The sequence below is a fragment of the Stenella coeruleoalba genome (assembly GCF_951394435.1).
Source record: "Stenella coeruleoalba genome assembly, chromosome: 12".
Classification (NCBI taxonomy): domain Eukaryota; kingdom Metazoa; phylum Chordata; class Mammalia; order Artiodactyla; family Delphinidae; genus Stenella; species Stenella coeruleoalba.
The window spans coordinates 21,718,634-21,737,470 of NC_137158.1; the positions used below are offsets into that span (position 1 = coordinate 21,718,634).

The window sequence follows — 18,837 nt, forward strand, 5'->3', positions numbered from 1 at the left end:
TCTGGTTTCTATTTACTACTCGTCATGAATCTTCTAAACGTCTTCTCTCAAAGGTCTGAATAGTACAGTACCTCCTAGTCATCCTTTCTAGAATTCTTACAGCCAACTTTATCTCTTCCCTCTTCTTTCCACAGCCCCTAACTAATCAGTACATTTTGTCAATTCTTTCTCCACACTGGCTCGTATACCCACAGCTTCTTCTTTATCCCGATAGGAATAGTTCAGGCCAGTTTTAGTCCTTCACTCCTTCTGCCCTGAATTATTACAAATGACTCCCAACGGGTCTCCCTAAACCTGCCTCCAACCCAACCCTCTACTTAAGAACGAGTACTCTTTTTTAAACATCTTTATTGGAGTATAATTGCTTTACAATGGTGTGTTAGTTTCTGCTTTATAACAAAGTGAATCAGCTATACATACACACATGTTCCCATAACTCCTCCCTCTTGCATCTCCCTCCTACCCTCCCTATCCCACCCCTCTAGGTGGTCACAGAGCACCGAGCTGATCTCCCTGTGCTACGCAGCTGCTTCCCACTAGCTATCTATTTCACATTTGGTAGTGTATATAAGTCCATGCTACTCTCTCACTGCGTCCCAGCTTACCATTCCCCCTCCCTGTGTCCTCAAGTCCATTCTCTATGTCTGCATCTTTATTCCTGTCCTGCCCCTAGGTTCTTCAGAACATTTTTTTTTTTTTAGATTCCATATATACGTGTTAACATACAGTATTTGTTTTTCTCTTTCTGACTTACTTCACTCTGTATGACAGACTCTAGGTCCATCCACCTCACTACAAATAACTCAATTTCGTTTCTTTTTATGGCTGAGTAATATTCCATTGTATATATGTGCCACATCTTCTTTATCCGTTCATCTGCCGATGGACACTTAGGTTGCTTCCATGTCCTGGATATTGTAAATAGAGCTTCAATGAACATTTTGGTACATGACTCTTTTTGAATTATGGTTTTCTCAGGGTATATGCCCAGTAATGGGATTGCTGGGTATGGTAGTTCTATTTTTAGCTTTTTAAGGAACCTCCATACAGTTCTCCATAGTAGCTGTATCAATACACATTCCCACCAACAGTGCAAGAGTGTTCCCTTTTCTCCACACTCTCTCCAGCATTTATTGTTTGTAGATTTTTTGATGATGGCCATTCTGACTGGTGTGAGGTGATACTTCACTGTAGTTTTGATTTGCATTTCTCTAATGATTAGTGATGTTGAGCATTCTTTCATGTGTTTGTTGGCTGTCTGTATATCTTCTTTGGAGAAATATCTATTTAGGTCTTCTGCCCATTTTTGGATTGGGTTGTTTGTTTTTTTGATATTGAGCTACATGAGCTACTTGTAAATTTTAGAAATTAATCCTTTGTCAGTTGCTTCATTTGAAAATATTTTCTCCCATTCTGAGGGTTGTCTTTTCATCTTTTTTATGATTTCCTTTGTTATGCAAAAGCTTTTAAGTTTCATTAAGCCCCATTTGTTTATTTTTGTTTTTATTTCCATTTCTCTAGGAGGTGGGTCAAAAAGGATCTTGCGGGCTTCACTGGTGGCGCAGCGGTTGAGAGTCCGCCTGCCGATGCAGGGGACACGGGTTCATGCCCCGGTCCGGGAAGATCCCACATGCCGCGGAGGAGCTGGGCCCGTGAGCCATGGCCGTTGAGCCTGTGCGTCCGGAGCCTGTGCTCCATAATGGGAGAGGCCACAACAGTGAGTATTGGCCCGCGTATTGCAAAAAAAAAAAAAGGATCTTGCTGTGGTTTATGTCATACAGTGTTCTGCCTGTTTCCCTCTAAGAGTTTTATAGTGTCTGGCCTTACATTTAGGTCTTTAATCCATTTTGAGTTATTTTTGTGTAAGGTGTTAGGGAGTGTTCTAATTTCATTCTTTTACATGTACCTGTTCAGTTTTCCCAGCACCACTTATCGAAGAGGCTGTCTTTTCTCCATTGTATATTCTTGCCTCCTTTATCAAAAATAAGGTGACCATATGTGTGTGGGTTTATCTCTGGGCTTTCTATCCTGTTCCATTGATCTATATTTCTGTTTTTGTGCCACTACCGTACTGTCTTGATTACTGTAGCTTTGTAGTATAGTCTGAAGTCCGGGAGCCTGATTCCTCCAGGTCCATTTTTCTTTCTCCAGATTGCTTTGGCTATTCGGGGTCTTTTGTGTTTCCATACAAATTGTGAAATTTTTTGTTCTAATTCTGTGAAAAATGCATTGGTAGTTTGACAGGGATTGCATTGAATCTGCAGATTGCTTTGGGTAGTATAATCATTTTCACAGTGTTGATTCTTCCAATCCAAGAACATGGTATATCACTCCATCTGTTTGTATCATCTTTAATTTCTTTTATCAGTGTCTTATAGTTTTCTGCATACAGGTCTTTTGTCTCCTTAGGTAGGTTTATTCCTAGGTATTTTATTCTTTTGGTAAATGGGAGTATTTCCTTAATTTCACATAGAGATGATAAACCAGACACCAGGAGAGAGAACAGGGCTTAAAGTTCTAAGGTCACATGACCAGATTGTGACCCAGCACTGCTCCTATCTTTTTTGAACCACTGGGACTAGTAAAGCACCACCAGCAGGGTGTGACATGAGTTCAACTTAACCTAACCAAAAAAGTGAAAGATGTAATAATCTCTGGGATCTTGTGCATTTATAAATTCTATGACATTGTATATATTTTTAAATTTTTTTAATTAATTAATTTTTTTTTTGGCTGCATTTTGTCTTTGTTGCTGCGCGCGGGCTCTCTCTGTTGTGGCAGGTGGAGGCTACTCTTCATTGCAGTGCACAGGCTTCTCATTGTGGTGGCTTCTCTTGTTGCGGAGCACGGGCTCTAGGCGCATGGGCTTCAGTAGTTGTGGCACGCGGGCTCAGTAGCTGTGGCTTGCGGGCTTTAGAACGACAGGCTCAGTAGTTGTGGCGCATGGGCTTAGTTGCTCGCAGCATGTGGGATCTTCCCAGACCAGGGCTCGAAACCATGTCCCCTGCATTGGCAGATGGATTCCCAACCACTGTGCCACCAGGCAAGCCCTGACCCTGTAAATGTTAACTTAAGTATAACAGTGGCCAAAATAGCCCCATGGCTCCCATTGCTCCATCACTGTACTCCCTTACTCCTACATCAGTTTCCATAGTTACATGGATATAGGATAAACTCACTACCAAAGCCAAGGCAGCTCCTGACAGCAAAGGTGTCAAGGGAAAGGAAAACATTAAGTTCAGCATCTCTAGCATTCTTTCTGGCTCATTCTCACACATTTTGGCAGAAAGCCTGAACTGTCACAGTTTAGTTATTCATACTGTTAGCCTGTAGAGCTATAAGCCTAGAAGTTTTATGTAGACCACTATCTGCTACAAATAAACAATAAGAGAAACTTCACGTAAAAACATTATTTGCAGGTGTATTATATTTAACAATGTAACATAAGAAAAGCTTTGTCCATTGCAGACCATTTAACTGACTCTGTCCTTGAAATAGCCGTACGCAAAACCCCATCAGCACACCTCAGATCCAGCCAGAGTTCACCAAAAGTTAGAAAGTGGAAAGAAAAACTGGAGTAAGGAAGAGAAGTTCCTATTCTCTGTTTTTACAGGAGCACTGAGGACATTTGAATGCCAATGACCTAGAATAAAGAAAATGAAAGAGACTCTCCTATTCCCTGTTTAAATGACCTTTCTAAATTTCTGGGCATTAAAATAAATAAGCTACCCACCACAGAAAAGTGTTTAAAGTAAAAGTTTACTTTTTCTGCCTTTAAATTACTTTGAAAGATGTCAGAGCAGAGCTATAAACAAAGTGATATATTCCAATTAAGCTTGATTTCCCAAATATACTAGATTTTTCTACATAAAAACACCATGTGTCAGATTCCAATGCATAATAATTACTTAGTGTCTGGACTGAGATGTTACCTCAGTGGGTTAGAACCTGAGTTTATAAACCCAACACTAAATGTCCAAACCTAACACCAAACCCAGTGGGCTTCCCTTCAGCTCCCAGCAGCTGATGTGTCCTCATCATCAGAGGCAGACAGAAGGGAGCTGGTCAGACTAACGCAACCAACGCAGTTACTCAGACCGCAATTCAGTGGGCGTTCTCTGTGGGCGGCGGGTCAGATGCCACGGTGACCTCTGTATATAAAAAGCAGATCATGGTAATTTTAAATCACGTGGCCTCATATCCAATATTCAGAGCTCCCCTACTGATGATACTTATAAATCCAAGCTCTTGGAAATCAGTTATTCAGGCTGGAAAATCTTCTTAATAACAAGAAAAATATTTTTATTTTGATATTTTGTTGTATCTCCTCCCCATGCACATATCATTATTGGCCTGTCCCAAAGCATCCTGGAGTGCCAGCTTGATAGTACATTTTAGGGTCCATTCTTACAAATATGATTAATCCATTTGTTAGTACACCTATGATGTCTGTCTAGTAGAGTCTGGTCTTGGGAATGTCAATGTGTTTGTGGGTATAAGAATGTGTATTACCCCACCATGCCTCAACCATACACAAACAAGCTTCCTTACATGTGTCAGATATTTTGATGCCAAACACCTCAAATCAGTTAATAATAACTATCACAGATCGTTGCCTCACTAAAACCACACTACAAATTAGATCACCACAATTAGGGCTAAGTTAAAATAGTAGACTCTGACAACTGTCTTGAGTGTCTCTCTCCCAATATGAAATGTGGCAGTGGGTCATCCTATAGGCGTCCGAGGGAACTGGATTCTATTTTCAGCCTCAGTGGTATAAAACTGAAATTTATTCTAAAAAAGAACATTAACTAGGTATACGTTCTCAATTTATTCCCAGGGTAAAGTGATAGGTAAAATTAATTTCTATAGTCTTATGTGAGTGGTACTCTTATTGTAGAATTCACACAGCATCCATTGTTTGGCAGACCTCATTCCATATTTTGTTGTAGTTGTTGTCTATTAAAGGCCATCTCATACTAATTCATTAATTTATCCTCTTACAGTGAGGTTCTCCAAGAATGCTGGAGGTTGAACTAATTATATAAATATGTACTGGGATTGTACAGAACATCTTCCAGTCCTATTAGAATATAATTAGTTATACAAACACATCTAATGACAATCTCACCAGAAAAAATGGTACTAAGCTAAATATATAAGATTTTGAAAAACAAACCATGTCACTGTTTCTCTAACACTGTTCACTACAAACAACAAACAACCCCATCTCTAGAGAGAGATTCTCCATTGGGGGTCTGGTAACATGTTATCGTACTTCCTCGGGCTTAGTAGAAACATCCCAGCAAGCCATTCTGTTATTACTACCACTAGCACACCGGGGTAACTTAGGAATATAAGAGAAAATGCCTCAAACACAACAACCCCATCGAAGTTGCTTACTCTCTCACAGCAGGCTGGATGTGACCCATCCAGGCCTGGTGGAGCCCCCCTACCATCCCCTACTAGGGCTCCAAGGTTGCCTCAGTTCTCATCATTCCCCAGTCAGAATCAGGACAAAAAAAGGTGTCTAGGACATGTGAATTGACGTTGAAGGAGATGACATGGGAATCGTCCATATACCTTCTGCTCACAGCCAATCGGTCAGTAATTTGCTGCAAGGGAGATAAGGAAGTACCATTCCTAGCTGGGTGGGAGGGCTTTCTTCCTTAAAAGAAGCACAGAAAGGATACTAGGAGGAAGTTATTAGTCTCTGTCATAGTCCAACCCTCTGGCCATCCAAGTATTCATGCACAGTCTTCTTGCACATATGGAACACACTCCCACCCTCCCCGAGTCCCCTGCATTTCCTCCAGGTCAAAGCCCTGTGTCTCTGAGTGGTGCAAGTCATTTCCGTCAGGACTTTTCAGTGACCTGCAGACTAATACATTAGTCTCTCTCCCTCTCCCCTCCTCTCAATCCCGCGTGCGCACGCACACGCACACGTACGTACTCACAGGCAATAGCAGAGACGGAGCAGGATAGCTGCCATAACGTCTCCTAGTCATAAAAGGATGGCACACACACAGCAATGAATGGTCCTGGCAATGATGAACCCTGCTGGGGGGGATTTATGGAGACCCCCCTGTCCTGGAAGGATAGAAACTCTCTTGGTTGGAACGTGGTTCTGTTCATCAGGAGACAACCCCTGTCAGGTATTCTCTGTGGTCACTGGCATTGCTCTCTGGATGCTTTTCTCTCACTCGCCATCATGGTGGCCCCAAAGCCAGAGAGGTGGTCACTGGCAAATACTCCAGCTTTCTGCTGGTACAGGTTCGGGAGGTAGGGAGGGCTGCTTTAGAAAAATCATAAGCTTTTGAAGGCCAGACTTGTGGTTTCTTTGGCAGAACAATTCCCTCAAAATTGCGATAGGCTCTTGTGCGCTTGCTTCCGCCACATTCCAAGTACGATAACCATTCCTAAAGTTCTCCTTAGGGCACAGTTCTTAAGCTGAGTGACTCTTCCCTTTATTTACTGCTGGCTGTATTTCCTCAGTTTCATGACTGTTACCCTGAGGCCAGTTGAAACAGTTAGCTTGGGAAGGAAAGCAGTGCCCTCAATCAGATCCTTGCCTCTGAGTTGCTCCCTGGTCTGGATGTGGTGTCTTAACAGGTTTGTGAGAAAAGTACTGAATGGACAGTTTTCTCTTCAGAAGTTTGCTACAGAAGAATTGACTTTTCCAACCCTGTGAATCCCCAAATTTAACCTGCAGGTTACCTAGGCAGAGGGACTTTCCTTTAGCAGATTTATATTTCTTTCCATCTCTGCTTCCAAAATGGGCTCATCCTGTCTGCTTTCATCTCTCCTTTGTAAACCAGCAAGAAAACGCCGATAAACGTCAAACTACATGAGTTTTTCCATGTAGTTAACCTAGACCAACAGACTCAGTAAGTGCGTCATCTTTCAAGCTATTGTAGGCTAAATTTTACCAAGTATTTTTCAACAGCCCATAGTCAGCAGCACGAGAACCTGCAGTTTCTGTTGTCCTGCAACCCACTGCCAGACCGCTGAGCATCGTTTTAGTTCTTTTCATGTAGGACCTCACTTCTGGATACCATTTCCTGTATTAGCCGCTGTCACAAAAGGCCCCCAAACAGAGTGGCTTATAATAAGAATGAAGTTCACTACTTTCCCACAGGCAGTCTAGAGCTTGCAGGGTGGCTGTGCCACTGGTGACACATGCCTTCCAGGTTGTTCCAGTTGTCACCACTTCACAGCCAGCAGACAAGGGGGAAGAGACCACCCAAGGCAAAGAGGTGCTCTCTAAGGAGATGAACTAGAAATTACACACATCTCTGCTCACATCTCATTGGCTTAAACTTATTTACATGGCCACACCTTGACTCACATGTGTTCTCTAGCTGGGGAACCACCTGCTCCTCCAAAACTGGCTGGAGAGGGAAGCTGTTACTAAACATAAAGGGGAGAATGGCTAATAAAGAGCAATCAGCAGTCAATGCCACAAGGGATTTCAGAATCCTAGCCCGCTGTTACTCCATCGTTTTGGTTCCCTGTTTCAACGTGGGTTCCTAGGAGTCTGCCAAGCACAGTATGCAAGGTAGCATCTCAGCTACAGACCCAAAGACCCACCTTTGATGAATTTACATAGATAACAACCCCTACACATTACACAGTCCCAGTTCAGCCTCCCATTTACCATAATATTTCACATCCCATAAAAAGGAGAAAAGAAGGAAACAGACTAGCATACACATCTATTGCTTCCATTTTGGAATGTTTATACTTGAAGACTGCCTTTATTATCTTCTCTTCATGTAGAAATTCTTGGAATTCTGTGTCACACAGCGCCCACCCACTAGCTACAGTACAGTCTCCAGATGAATCAGGGCATCACCAACTTTTTCAGCCCTGATGTTATCCTCCTCAAGTTCCACAAACACAAAAATGACGACACACAGGAATATGATTTAAACCATATGCAGTCACGTAGATGTGCTATACAACATTCTAAGGAAAAAAGGAAAAGTCCCCTACTGATTATAGTACATTGCCCTTTAAGCCAAGCGTACAGTATACCATTTGAACCTTTTTAATGCTTCTTCAACACACTCTACTTCCACTTCATGAGCATGAAGATAATTTCATGCTCATCTTCTGATGAGTACTAAGCTCACTTCCCAGATACTTTGGTATTGGAAGTACATATCTTGGATAAGAGATTCACAAAAGGTCTGAATAAACTGAACATAATGTTGTTATACATAAGATGCATGTGAATGTAACAGCAGTCTGTCATCAGGAGACAGTCATCTCTGGTTTAACCACACAAATCTTATTCTTAGACCTGCAAGGGAATGGGACAAACAATAGAAATAGTGACTCAATCAAGATGCTTTTCCTAGGAGGCTCTACTTACAACTGAATTGTCCCCCAAATGACAGCTTCATTGGCCTTCCTTCAAATGCCTATAAATGCATTTCTAATTCTCCTCAGTAGATCTCTTGTGAGCTGTAAATCTAGGGCAATGGTGAGGTGATCTTGCCAGTTATTTTCGAAAACTCTTAATGGACACCTCTCCAACAGTAATTAAAGGAATATGATTGCTCTTGACTTTTTATTTTGTTTAATTAACTTCTATTTAGAAGGAAGAAACACATATACACTCCCCGTGTGCCAGAAAACTAAATCTTGACAACATAACTCTTTTTATCACTTTGGTTGATAAATATGTAACATCCCTCATTGATGCCCATAATAGATATTCTAAACCCATCCTAGCACTCTTTCCCACAAATGCCAGAAGCAGCCCTAGGATCATTTCCTATGCAAAACTCTAAGGAATTGTCAGCAATTAGAGTTGGTCCTCAGAGTGAAACCTATTCAACACCGTGACAACTAATCACACACACACACACACTGAGGCTTAAGGTCACACAACAAATTAGCAATAGATGTAAGACTAGGGTCCAGGACACCTATTTCCTGAGACTAGGGCTCTTTTTTCTACAAGGTATTTGATGGCTAATTGGCAAACTAATGACATTTCTAACAGCTTGGAATGCCTTTATTTGCCAAAGGGAAAATTATTGAAAGAAAAAGAAAACTTGATCCAAGGCTCCCTAGATGACATTTTAAAAGAACTGCACTATAAAAATAATTTCTACAAGCCCTTCTAAATGTTAAGAAGGTAAGAAAAAAAGTGTTAATTAAATGCTCAATTAATGTTTATCAAACATATTTTATCATTATCAGACTAAATTTACGACACAGTAGAGCTGTATGCGTGTGTGCTCCCTGCACTTTATAGTATATTCCTGCTCCCTTGTATCATCATTTGTGAAATGCCAATGCCATTTTATAGGCCTTTTATAAGGAATGTAATAGGCAGTACTCTGACAAATTAGGAGAAACAGATGAGGCCTCCCCTGAACTTAGAGAATGGGTGTGGGCTATTCATGGACTTTTCTGCACCCTAGTTTTCTCTTTGTTAAGTTGAAGGGGTCTATATGGTCTCTGAAAATGCTCAAACCCTATTATTCAAAGGATAATTGTGTCGTTTTAAAATTATTACAGGATATTAAACTTGAAGCTTTGCTTTCCAATCTACCTAAAATATTGTCAACTTACTTGGCAACACAATTTTGAAAAATTATATCTCTCCTCATATATTTTTAAGTTGAACCTAAATTCTTATCTCAAATGTAATAGTTACAAAGATACAATTTCTTGTATATTGCATATTATGTGTGAAATTTACATATATTTTAAAATATACTTTGAGTTGCAGATTTAGCCCATTCAATTAACAAAACGTATCTGCAATTGATAAAACCTCTTTGCCAAAGCCAGTCCTAATTGTCAAACCAATTAGTCAAATCACTAATTTTTGCCATAAAAAGTCCAGCTTCATTTTTCGATTTAAGTAAAAATGTCACTATGTGTTCCACAGAAACCCTTTTATTTCTGAATCCTAATTCTAACATGTGTAGACTGAGACAGGTGGGCACAGAGCCTTTTCATGAGCTTATGTCCTCGATGAAATCAAGCATTGCTCTTTGCCTTTTTTTTTTTAAATTTTCTCTCTCTCTCTTTTTCTTTTTTTAACCAAACCCAGGGGCTGTCATTCAGGAGCTCTACATTTCAAACATCCCTCTGTTCAGCGCCCCTAAGTTTTTTTGCAGCCTGGGAAATGCCTCGTAAGATTCAGATGGGTGCACATTTCTTTTGCACAGTAGGAGGCAGTCAAGTGTGAAAAGGAAGGAAGGAAAGACAAAACCTGACTGCAGGAGTGGGTCTCAGACACATCAGCTTGAGCAAGCGACACATGGAAACTGAATATCTACATCTACAAAATGATCTCCTTAAAGTTGCCGAAGCCGTGTACCCCTAGAAAGTCTTCAAGCCCCCTCAGGGGTATGCATATCCTGTTTAAAGAGATCAGGACTGGGATTCCTCTAAGGTTGAATATATATATACACGTATACATATATATGCAGCAAATTATCATGTTCTCATTGGAAGAAACGAGACAGAGATCAAATTCAAGGAAAAATTCACTTCCCTGGGCTCATTTATTCTCAAATCCTCAGTGCAAAATTTCTTACCATACCTATACACGCAAATGGCTAAAAGGTTTCATCTTAGGAGCCCCTCCTACTGGCAGTGGCTTCCTGAAGAGCTAATGAGGCTTGTTAGCTTGAGTCTGAGCTCTTTAAAAAAGAGTGCCATGGTTGATTAGCCATATCTGGCAGGTTGGAGAAGTGAGAGCATAAATGTCATATCAATCCTCCCACCTTAAAGTCAGAATGACCGTACCAATGTCTTCTTAGGTCAGTCTCCCAAGGCAATAGAAATCAAAGCAAAAATAAACAAATGGGACCTAATCAAACTGACAAGCTCCTGTGCAGCAAAGGAAACCATAAACAAAATGAAAAAACAACCTATGGACAGGGAGAAAATATTTGCAAATGATGCAACCGACAAGGGCTTACTTTCCAAAATATACAAATAGCTCATACAACTCGATAAGAAAAAAACAAACAATCCCATCAAAAAATGAGCAGAAGACCTAAATAAACATTTCTCCAAAGAAGACATACAGATGGCCAACAGGCACATGAAAAGATGCTCATCATCACTAATTACTAGAGAAATGCAAATCAGAACTACAAGGAGGTACCAACTCACACTGGTCAGAATGGCCATCATCAAAAAGTCTACAAATAATAAATGTTGGAGAGGGAAAAGGGAACCCTCCCACACTGCCTGTGGGAATGTAAGTTGGTACAGTCACTATGGAAAACAGTATGGAGAACCCTCAAAAAAATAAAAATAGAGTTGCCATATGACCCAGCTATCCCACTCCTGGGCAAATACCCAGACAAAACTATAATTTGAAAAGATACATGCACCCCTGTGTTCATAGCACTATTTACAATAGCTGAGACATGGAAACAACCTAAATGTCCATCGACAGATGAATGGATAAAGAAGATGTGGTGTGTGTGTGTGTGAATATTATGTATATATATATATATATATATATATATATACACACACACACACATAAAATGGAATATTACTCAGCCATAAAAAAGAATGAAATAATGCCATCTGCAGCAACACAGATGGATCTAGAGATTATCATACTAAGCAAAGTAAGTCAGAAAGAAAAACACAAATACCATATGATATCACTTATATATGGAATCTAAAATATGACACAAATAAACATTTCTACAAAGCAGAAACAGACTCACAGATGAACAGAACAGACTTGTGGTTGCCAAGAAGCAGGGCAGGGGGTGGGGGGAGGGAAGGATTTGGACTTGGGATTAGCAAATACAAACTAGTATATATAGGATGGATAAACAACAAGGTCCTACTGTATAGCACAGGGAACTATATTCAATATCCTGCGATAAACCAGAATAGAAAAGAATATAAGAAAGAATATATATATGTATAACAACTGAGTCAATTTGCTGTAGAGCAAAAATTAACATAATGTGGTAAATCAACTATATTTCAACAAAAAATTTTTTTAGAAGTCAGAATGACCTAATCAAACTACTTTATTTGGAGGTTATTTGGCTATCTGACCTTTAGTTCCCAGAACTCTGAATGTAGGTACATTCCAAGGAGTACACATTTTTAAAGGAAATATGCATGAGTCTTACATTATCATACACATATTATAAGTAAATGTAGGGGGTGGAGTCAAGATGGCGGTGCGGGAAGACGCCCGAGTTAGCACCTCCCCACAACTAGGGCAACTGCTGGCCACTGGTGGGGGACACTGATGCCCAAGGAGATGGGAGGAACCACAAGTGAACCGGTAGGACACGGGGGTACTCAGGGGAGAGGAGAAGTGGAGGTCAGACAGGATCAGCGCCCCTGAGTCCAGGGAGATGAGGAGAGGCAGGCAGGAGGGGCCCTCTGAGAGGAGGGCATTTGCCCCGCCCACTCAAGCACAGGAAGCCTGTTGGGCTCCCAGATGAGGTCCCCCACCCTCTGAGATCAGGGGTGGGGGGCACACCTGGGCCCCTTCTGTTCGGTTCAGTCTAAGCCCCAACCCCCCACAGCCCTCAGGGCCTTTTCCAGCCCTGTGGTTCCTGAACATTGGTCCCACTCACCACCCAAACCTCGCCCTTGCTTAGGACCTGCCCTCCACAGCCAAGGCCTTTCCCCACTTTTCTATTTTTTTCTTCTCCCTTCTCTTTTTTACTATTGTGGTACTATTGTACCTTCTGGTTGTGGATTCATCTATATTTTTATTTTTATATTCTCTCTAACATATCTGTTAGTATCCTAGTCTAATTTTATTTTTTACTTTGTTATTGTTCTCTCTCTTTTTTTTTTTTTTTTTTTGGCCACCCCACACGGCTTGCAGGATCTTGGTTCACAAGCTGGGGGGTCAGGCCAAAGCTCCTGCAGTGGGAGCTCCAAGTGCAAACCACTGGATTAACAGAGAACCTCAGACCCCAAGGAATATTCATTGGAGGGAGGTCTCACAAAGGTCCTCATCTCAGCACCAACACCCAGCTCTACCAAACAGCCTACAAACTCCAGTGTTGGAATCCTCAGGCCAAACAGCCAGTAAGACAGGAACACAATATCACTCAAAAAAAAAAAGAGACAACAAAAAAATATGTCACAGATGAAGGAGCAAGGTAAAAACCTACAAGACCAAATAAATGAAGAGGAAATAGGCAATCTACCTGAAAAAGAATTCAGAGTAATGATAGTAAGAATGATCCAGAATCTTGGAAATAGAATGGAGGCACGGATTGAGAAAATACATGAAAGGTTTAACAAAGATCTAGAAGAACTAAAGAACAAACAAACAGAGATGAACAACACAATAACTGAAATGAAAAATACACTAGAAGGAATCAATAACAGAATAACTGAGGCAGAAGAATGAATAAGTGAGGCGGAAGATAATATGGTGGAAATAACTGCCAAGGAGCAGAATAAGGAAAAAACAATGAAAAGAATTGAAGACAATCTGAGAGACCTCTGGAACAACACTAAATGCACCAACATTCAAATTACAGGGGTCCCAGAAGAAGAAGAGAAAAAGAAAGGGACTGAGAAAATATTTGAAGAGATTATAGTTGAAAACTTCCCTAACATGGGAAAGGAAATAGTCACCCAAGTCCAGGAAGTACAGAGAGTCCCATACAGGATAAACCCTAGGAAAAACACACAAAACACATATAAATCAAACTAACAAAAATTAAGTTCAAAGAAAATATATTAAAAGCAGCCAGGGAAAATCAAAAAATAACATACAAAGGAATTCCCCTAAAGTTATCAACTGATTTTTCAGCAGAAACTCTGCAGGCCAGAAGGAAGTGGCTGGATATACTTAAAGTGATGAAAGAGAAAAACCTACAACCAAGATTACTCTACCCAACAAGGAACTCATTCAGATTTGACAGATAAATCAAAAGCTTTTCAGACGAGCAAAAGCTAAGAGAATTCAGCACCACCAAACCAGCTTTACAACAAATGTTAAAGGAACTTCTCTAGGCAGGAAACACAAGAGAAGAAAAAGACCCACAAGAACAAACACAAAACAATTAAGAAAATGGTAATAGGAACATACATATCGATAATAACCTTGAACGTAAATAGATTAAATGTCCCAACGAAAAGACACAGGCTTGCTAAATTGATACAAAACAAGACCCATATATATGCTGTCAACCAGAGACCCACTTCAGAAGTAGGGACACAAACAGACTGAAAGTGAAGGGATGGAAAAAGATATTCCATGTAAATGGAAATCAAAAGAAAGCTGGAGTAGCAATATTCGTATCAAGTAAAATAGACATTAAAATAAAGACTGTTACAAGAGATAAGGAGGAACACTACGTAATGATCAAAGGATCAATCAAAGAAGAAGATATAACAATTATAAATGTTTATGCACCCAACATAGGAGCACCTCAATACATAAGGCAAATGCTAACAGCCATGAAAGGAGAAATCAACAGTAACACAATAAGAGTAGGGGACTTTAACACCCCACTTACACCAATAGACAGATCCTCCAAAATGAAAATAAATAAGGAAACACAAGCTTTAAATCACACAATAGACCAGATAGATTTAATTGATATTTATAGAACATTCCATCCAAAAGTGGCAGAATACACTTTCTTCTCAAGTGCACACAGAACACTCTCCAGGATAGATCACATCTTGGGTCACAAATCAAGCCTCGGAAAATTCAAGAGAATTGAAATCGTAACAAGCATCTCACAATGCTATGAGACTGAAAATCAATTACAGGAAAAAATTGTAAAAAACCCAAATACATGGAGGTTAAACAGTGCACTACTAAATAACCAAGAGATCACTGAAGAAATCAAAGAAATAAAAAAATACATAGAAACAAATGAAAATGAAAACACAACGACCCAAAACCTATGGGATGCAGCAAAAGCAGTTCTAAGAGGAAAGTTTATACCAATTCAATCTCATCTCAAGAAACAAGAAAAATCTCAAATAAACAACCTAACCCTACACTTAAAACAACTAGAGAAAGAAGAACAAAGATAACCCAAAATCAGTAGAAGGAAATAAATCATAAAGATCAGAGCAGAAATAAATAGAAACAAAGAAACAGTAGCAAAGATCAATAAAACAAAAAGCTGGTTCTTTGAGAAGATAAACAAAATTGATAAATCCTTAGCCAGACTCATCAAGAAAAAAAAGGGAGATGATGCAAATCAATAAAATTAGAAATGAAAAAGGAGAACTCACAACTGGCACCACAGAAAATACAAAGGATTATAAGTGACTACTACAAACAACTATATGCCAATAAAATGAACAACCACGAAGAAATGAACAAAATCTTGGAAAGGTACAATTCTCCAAGACTGAACCAGGAAGAATTAGAAAATATAAACAGACCTATCACAAGTAATGAACTTGAAACACTAATTAAAAATCTTCCAACAAACAAAAGTCCAGAATCAGATAGCTTCACAGGCGAATTCTATCAAACATTTAGAGAAGAGCTAACACCAATCCTTCTCAAACTCTTCCAAAAAATTGCAGAGGGAGGGACACTCCTAAATTCATTCTACAAAGCCACCATCACCCTGATACCAAAACCAGAAAAAGATATCACAAAAAAAAGAAAATTATAGACCAATATCACTGATGAACACAGATGCAAAAGTCCTGAACAAAATACTAGCAAACAGAATCCAACAACCATTACAAGGATCATACACTATGATTAACTGGGATTTATCCCAGGGATGCAAGGATTCTTCGGTATACACAAATCAGTCAATGTGATACACCACATTAACAAATTAAGGAATAAAAACCATACAATCATCTCAGTAGATGCAGAAAAAGCTTTTGACAAAATTCAACACCGATTTATGATAAAAACTCTCCAGAAAAATGGGCATAGAGGGAACCTACCTCAACATAATAAAGGCCATACACGACAAACCCACAGCAAGCATCATACTCAGTGGTGAAAAACAGAAAGCATTTCCACTAAGGTCAGGAACAAGACAAGGATGTCCACTCTCGGCACTCTTATTCAACACAGTTTTGGAAGTCCTAGCCACAGCAATCAGAGAAGAAAAAGAAATAAAAGGAATCAAATTGGAAAAGAAAAAGTAAAAGTGCCACAAATTTGCAGATGACATGATACTATACATAGAAAATCCTAAAGATGCCACCAGAAAACTACTAGAACTAATCAATGAATTTGGTAAGGTTGCAGAATACAAAATTAATGCACAGAAATCTCTGGCATTCCTATACACCAACAATGAAAAATCAGAAAGAGAAATTAAGGAAACACTCCCATTTACCATTGCAACATAAAGAATAAAATACCTAGGAATAAAACTACCTAAGGAGGCAAAAGACTTGTACTCAGAAAACTATAAAACACTGATGAAAGAAATCAAAGTTGACATAAACAGATGGAGAAATATACCATGTTCTTGAATTGGAAGAATCAATATTGTGAAAATGACTATACTACCCAAAGCAATCTACAGATTCAATGCAATCCCTATCAAACTACCAATGGCATTCTTCACAGAATTAGAATAAAAAATTTTACAATTCATATGGAAACACAAAAGACCCCAAATAGCCAAAGCAATCTTGAGAAAGAAAAATGGAGCTGGAGGAATCAGCCTCCCGACTACAAACTATACCACAAATCTACAGTAATCAAGACAGTATGGTACTGGCACAAAAACAGAAATATAGATCAGTGGTACAGAATAGAATGCCCAGAGATAAACCCACGCACGTATGGACACCTAATTTACAACAAAGTAGGCAAGAATATACAATGGAGAAAAGACAGCCTCTTTAATAAGTGGTGCTGGGAAAACTGGACAGCTACATGTAAAAGAATGAAATTAGAACACTACCCAACACCATACACAAAAAAAAATCCAAATGGATTAAAGACCTAAATATAAGACCAGACACTATAAAACTCTTAGAGGAAAGCATAGGAAAAACACTCTTTGACATAAACCACAGCAAGATCTTTTTTGACCCACCTCCTAGAGTAATGGAAATAAAAACAAAAATAAACAAATGGGACTTAATTAAACTCTTTTTGCACAGCAAAGGAAACCATAAACAAGACAAAAAGACAACCCTCAGAATGGGAGAAAATATTTGCAAATGAAACAACAGACAAAGGATTAATCTCCAAAATACACAAACAGCTCATGGAACTCAATATCAAAAAAACAAACAATCCAGTTAAAAAATGGGTGGAAGACCTAAATAGACATTTCAACAAGGAAGACATACAGATGGCCAAGAGGCACATGAAAAGATGCTCAACATCACTAATTATTAGAGAAATGCAAATCAAAACTACAATGAGATATCACCTCAGCTGGTCAGAATGGCCATTATCAAAAAATCTAGAAACAATAAATGTTGGAAAGGGTGTGGTGAAAACCGGAACCCTCCTGCACTGTTGGTGGGAATGTAAATTGAACTGATACAACCACTATGGAAAACAGTATGGAGTTTCCTAAAAAAACTAAAAATAGAACTACCATATGACACAGCATTCCCACTACTGGGCATATACCCTGAGAAAACCATAATTCAAAAAGAGACATGCACCACAGTGTTCATTGAAGCACTATTTTCAATAGCCAGGATATGGAAGCAACCTAAGTGTCCATTGACAGATGAATGGATAAAGAAGATGTGGCACATACATACAATGGAATATTAGTCAGCCATTAAAAGAAACGAAATTGAGTTATTTGTAGTGTGGTGGATGGACCTAGAGTCTGTCATACAGAGTGAAGTAAGTCAGAAAGAGAAAAACATATACCGTATGCTAACACATAAATATGGAACCAAAAAAAAAAAAAAGTGGTACTGATGAACCTATTTGAAGGGCAGGAATAAAGATGTAGACATCAAGAATGGACTTGAGGACACGGGGTGGGAGGGGAAGCTGGGGTGAAGCGAGAGTAGCATCGACATATATACACTACGGAATGTAAAATAGTTACCTAGTGGGAAGCAGCAGCATGGCACAGGGAGATCAGGTTGGTGCTTTGCAATGACCTAGAGTGGTGGGAAAGGGAGGATGGGAGGGAGGGGATATGGGCACATATGTGTGCATATGGCTGATTCACTTTGGTGTACAACAGAAACTAACACAGTATTGTGAAGCAATTATACTCCAGTAAAGATCTATTTTAAAAAATGATTTCACTGGTGTACAAAATACATATAATTAAATGCACATATTTTAACTATACTATTCAATAGGCTTTGATAAATGTATACACCTGTGTAAGTCTCATTACAATCAAGATATAGGATATTTTCATTACCCCTCCAAAGGTGTCTTTTTTGCCCTTTCCCAGTCCATTTCCAACCCTACCCCAACTCCCAGCAACCATTGACCCTCTTTCTATCACTGTATATGTGAATTGTCCCTTCCAGATTTTCATATAAAAAGAATCATATGGTATGTATGCTTTTGGTCTGGCTTCCTTCAAGCAGCATCTTTTTGAGATTTATCCAGGTTGTTTAATGTATCAGTAGTTCATGTCTTTGCATTGCTGAATATTATTCTATTGTAGAAATACAATATAATCTGTTTATGCACTCACCTGTTGTATATTTGGATTGTTTCTGGTTTGAGGCTATTAAGGATTAAATTTCTATTAACATTTTTGTATTAAAAAAATAAGTAAATTTAAACAAATTTTCCCACATGAGAATAAAGTACAATGTATTTATCAATCAGTAAAGACAAATGGTACGTATTCATTCATTACTAAATAGATAGGCTTAGAAGAGAGTGCACGTGCTTTATTAAATGAA

At 39.2% G+C, this 18,837-nt stretch overlaps 1 long non-coding RNA gene across 1 annotated transcript in view; it reads right to left on the reverse strand.

Annotated features, from left to right (window-relative positions):
• Positions 1–5,831: 5,831 nt before the first annotated feature.
• The window catches only part of LOC307195639, a 38,578-nt gene continuing 25,572 nt past the window's right edge, over positions 5,832–18,837 (reverse strand). Inside the window, exon 3 of the long non-coding RNA XR_013830900.1 lies at positions 5,832–8,308. This is a non-coding gene — a long non-coding RNA (uncharacterized lncRNA). The remainder of the gene's footprint in view (positions 8,309–18,837) is intronic.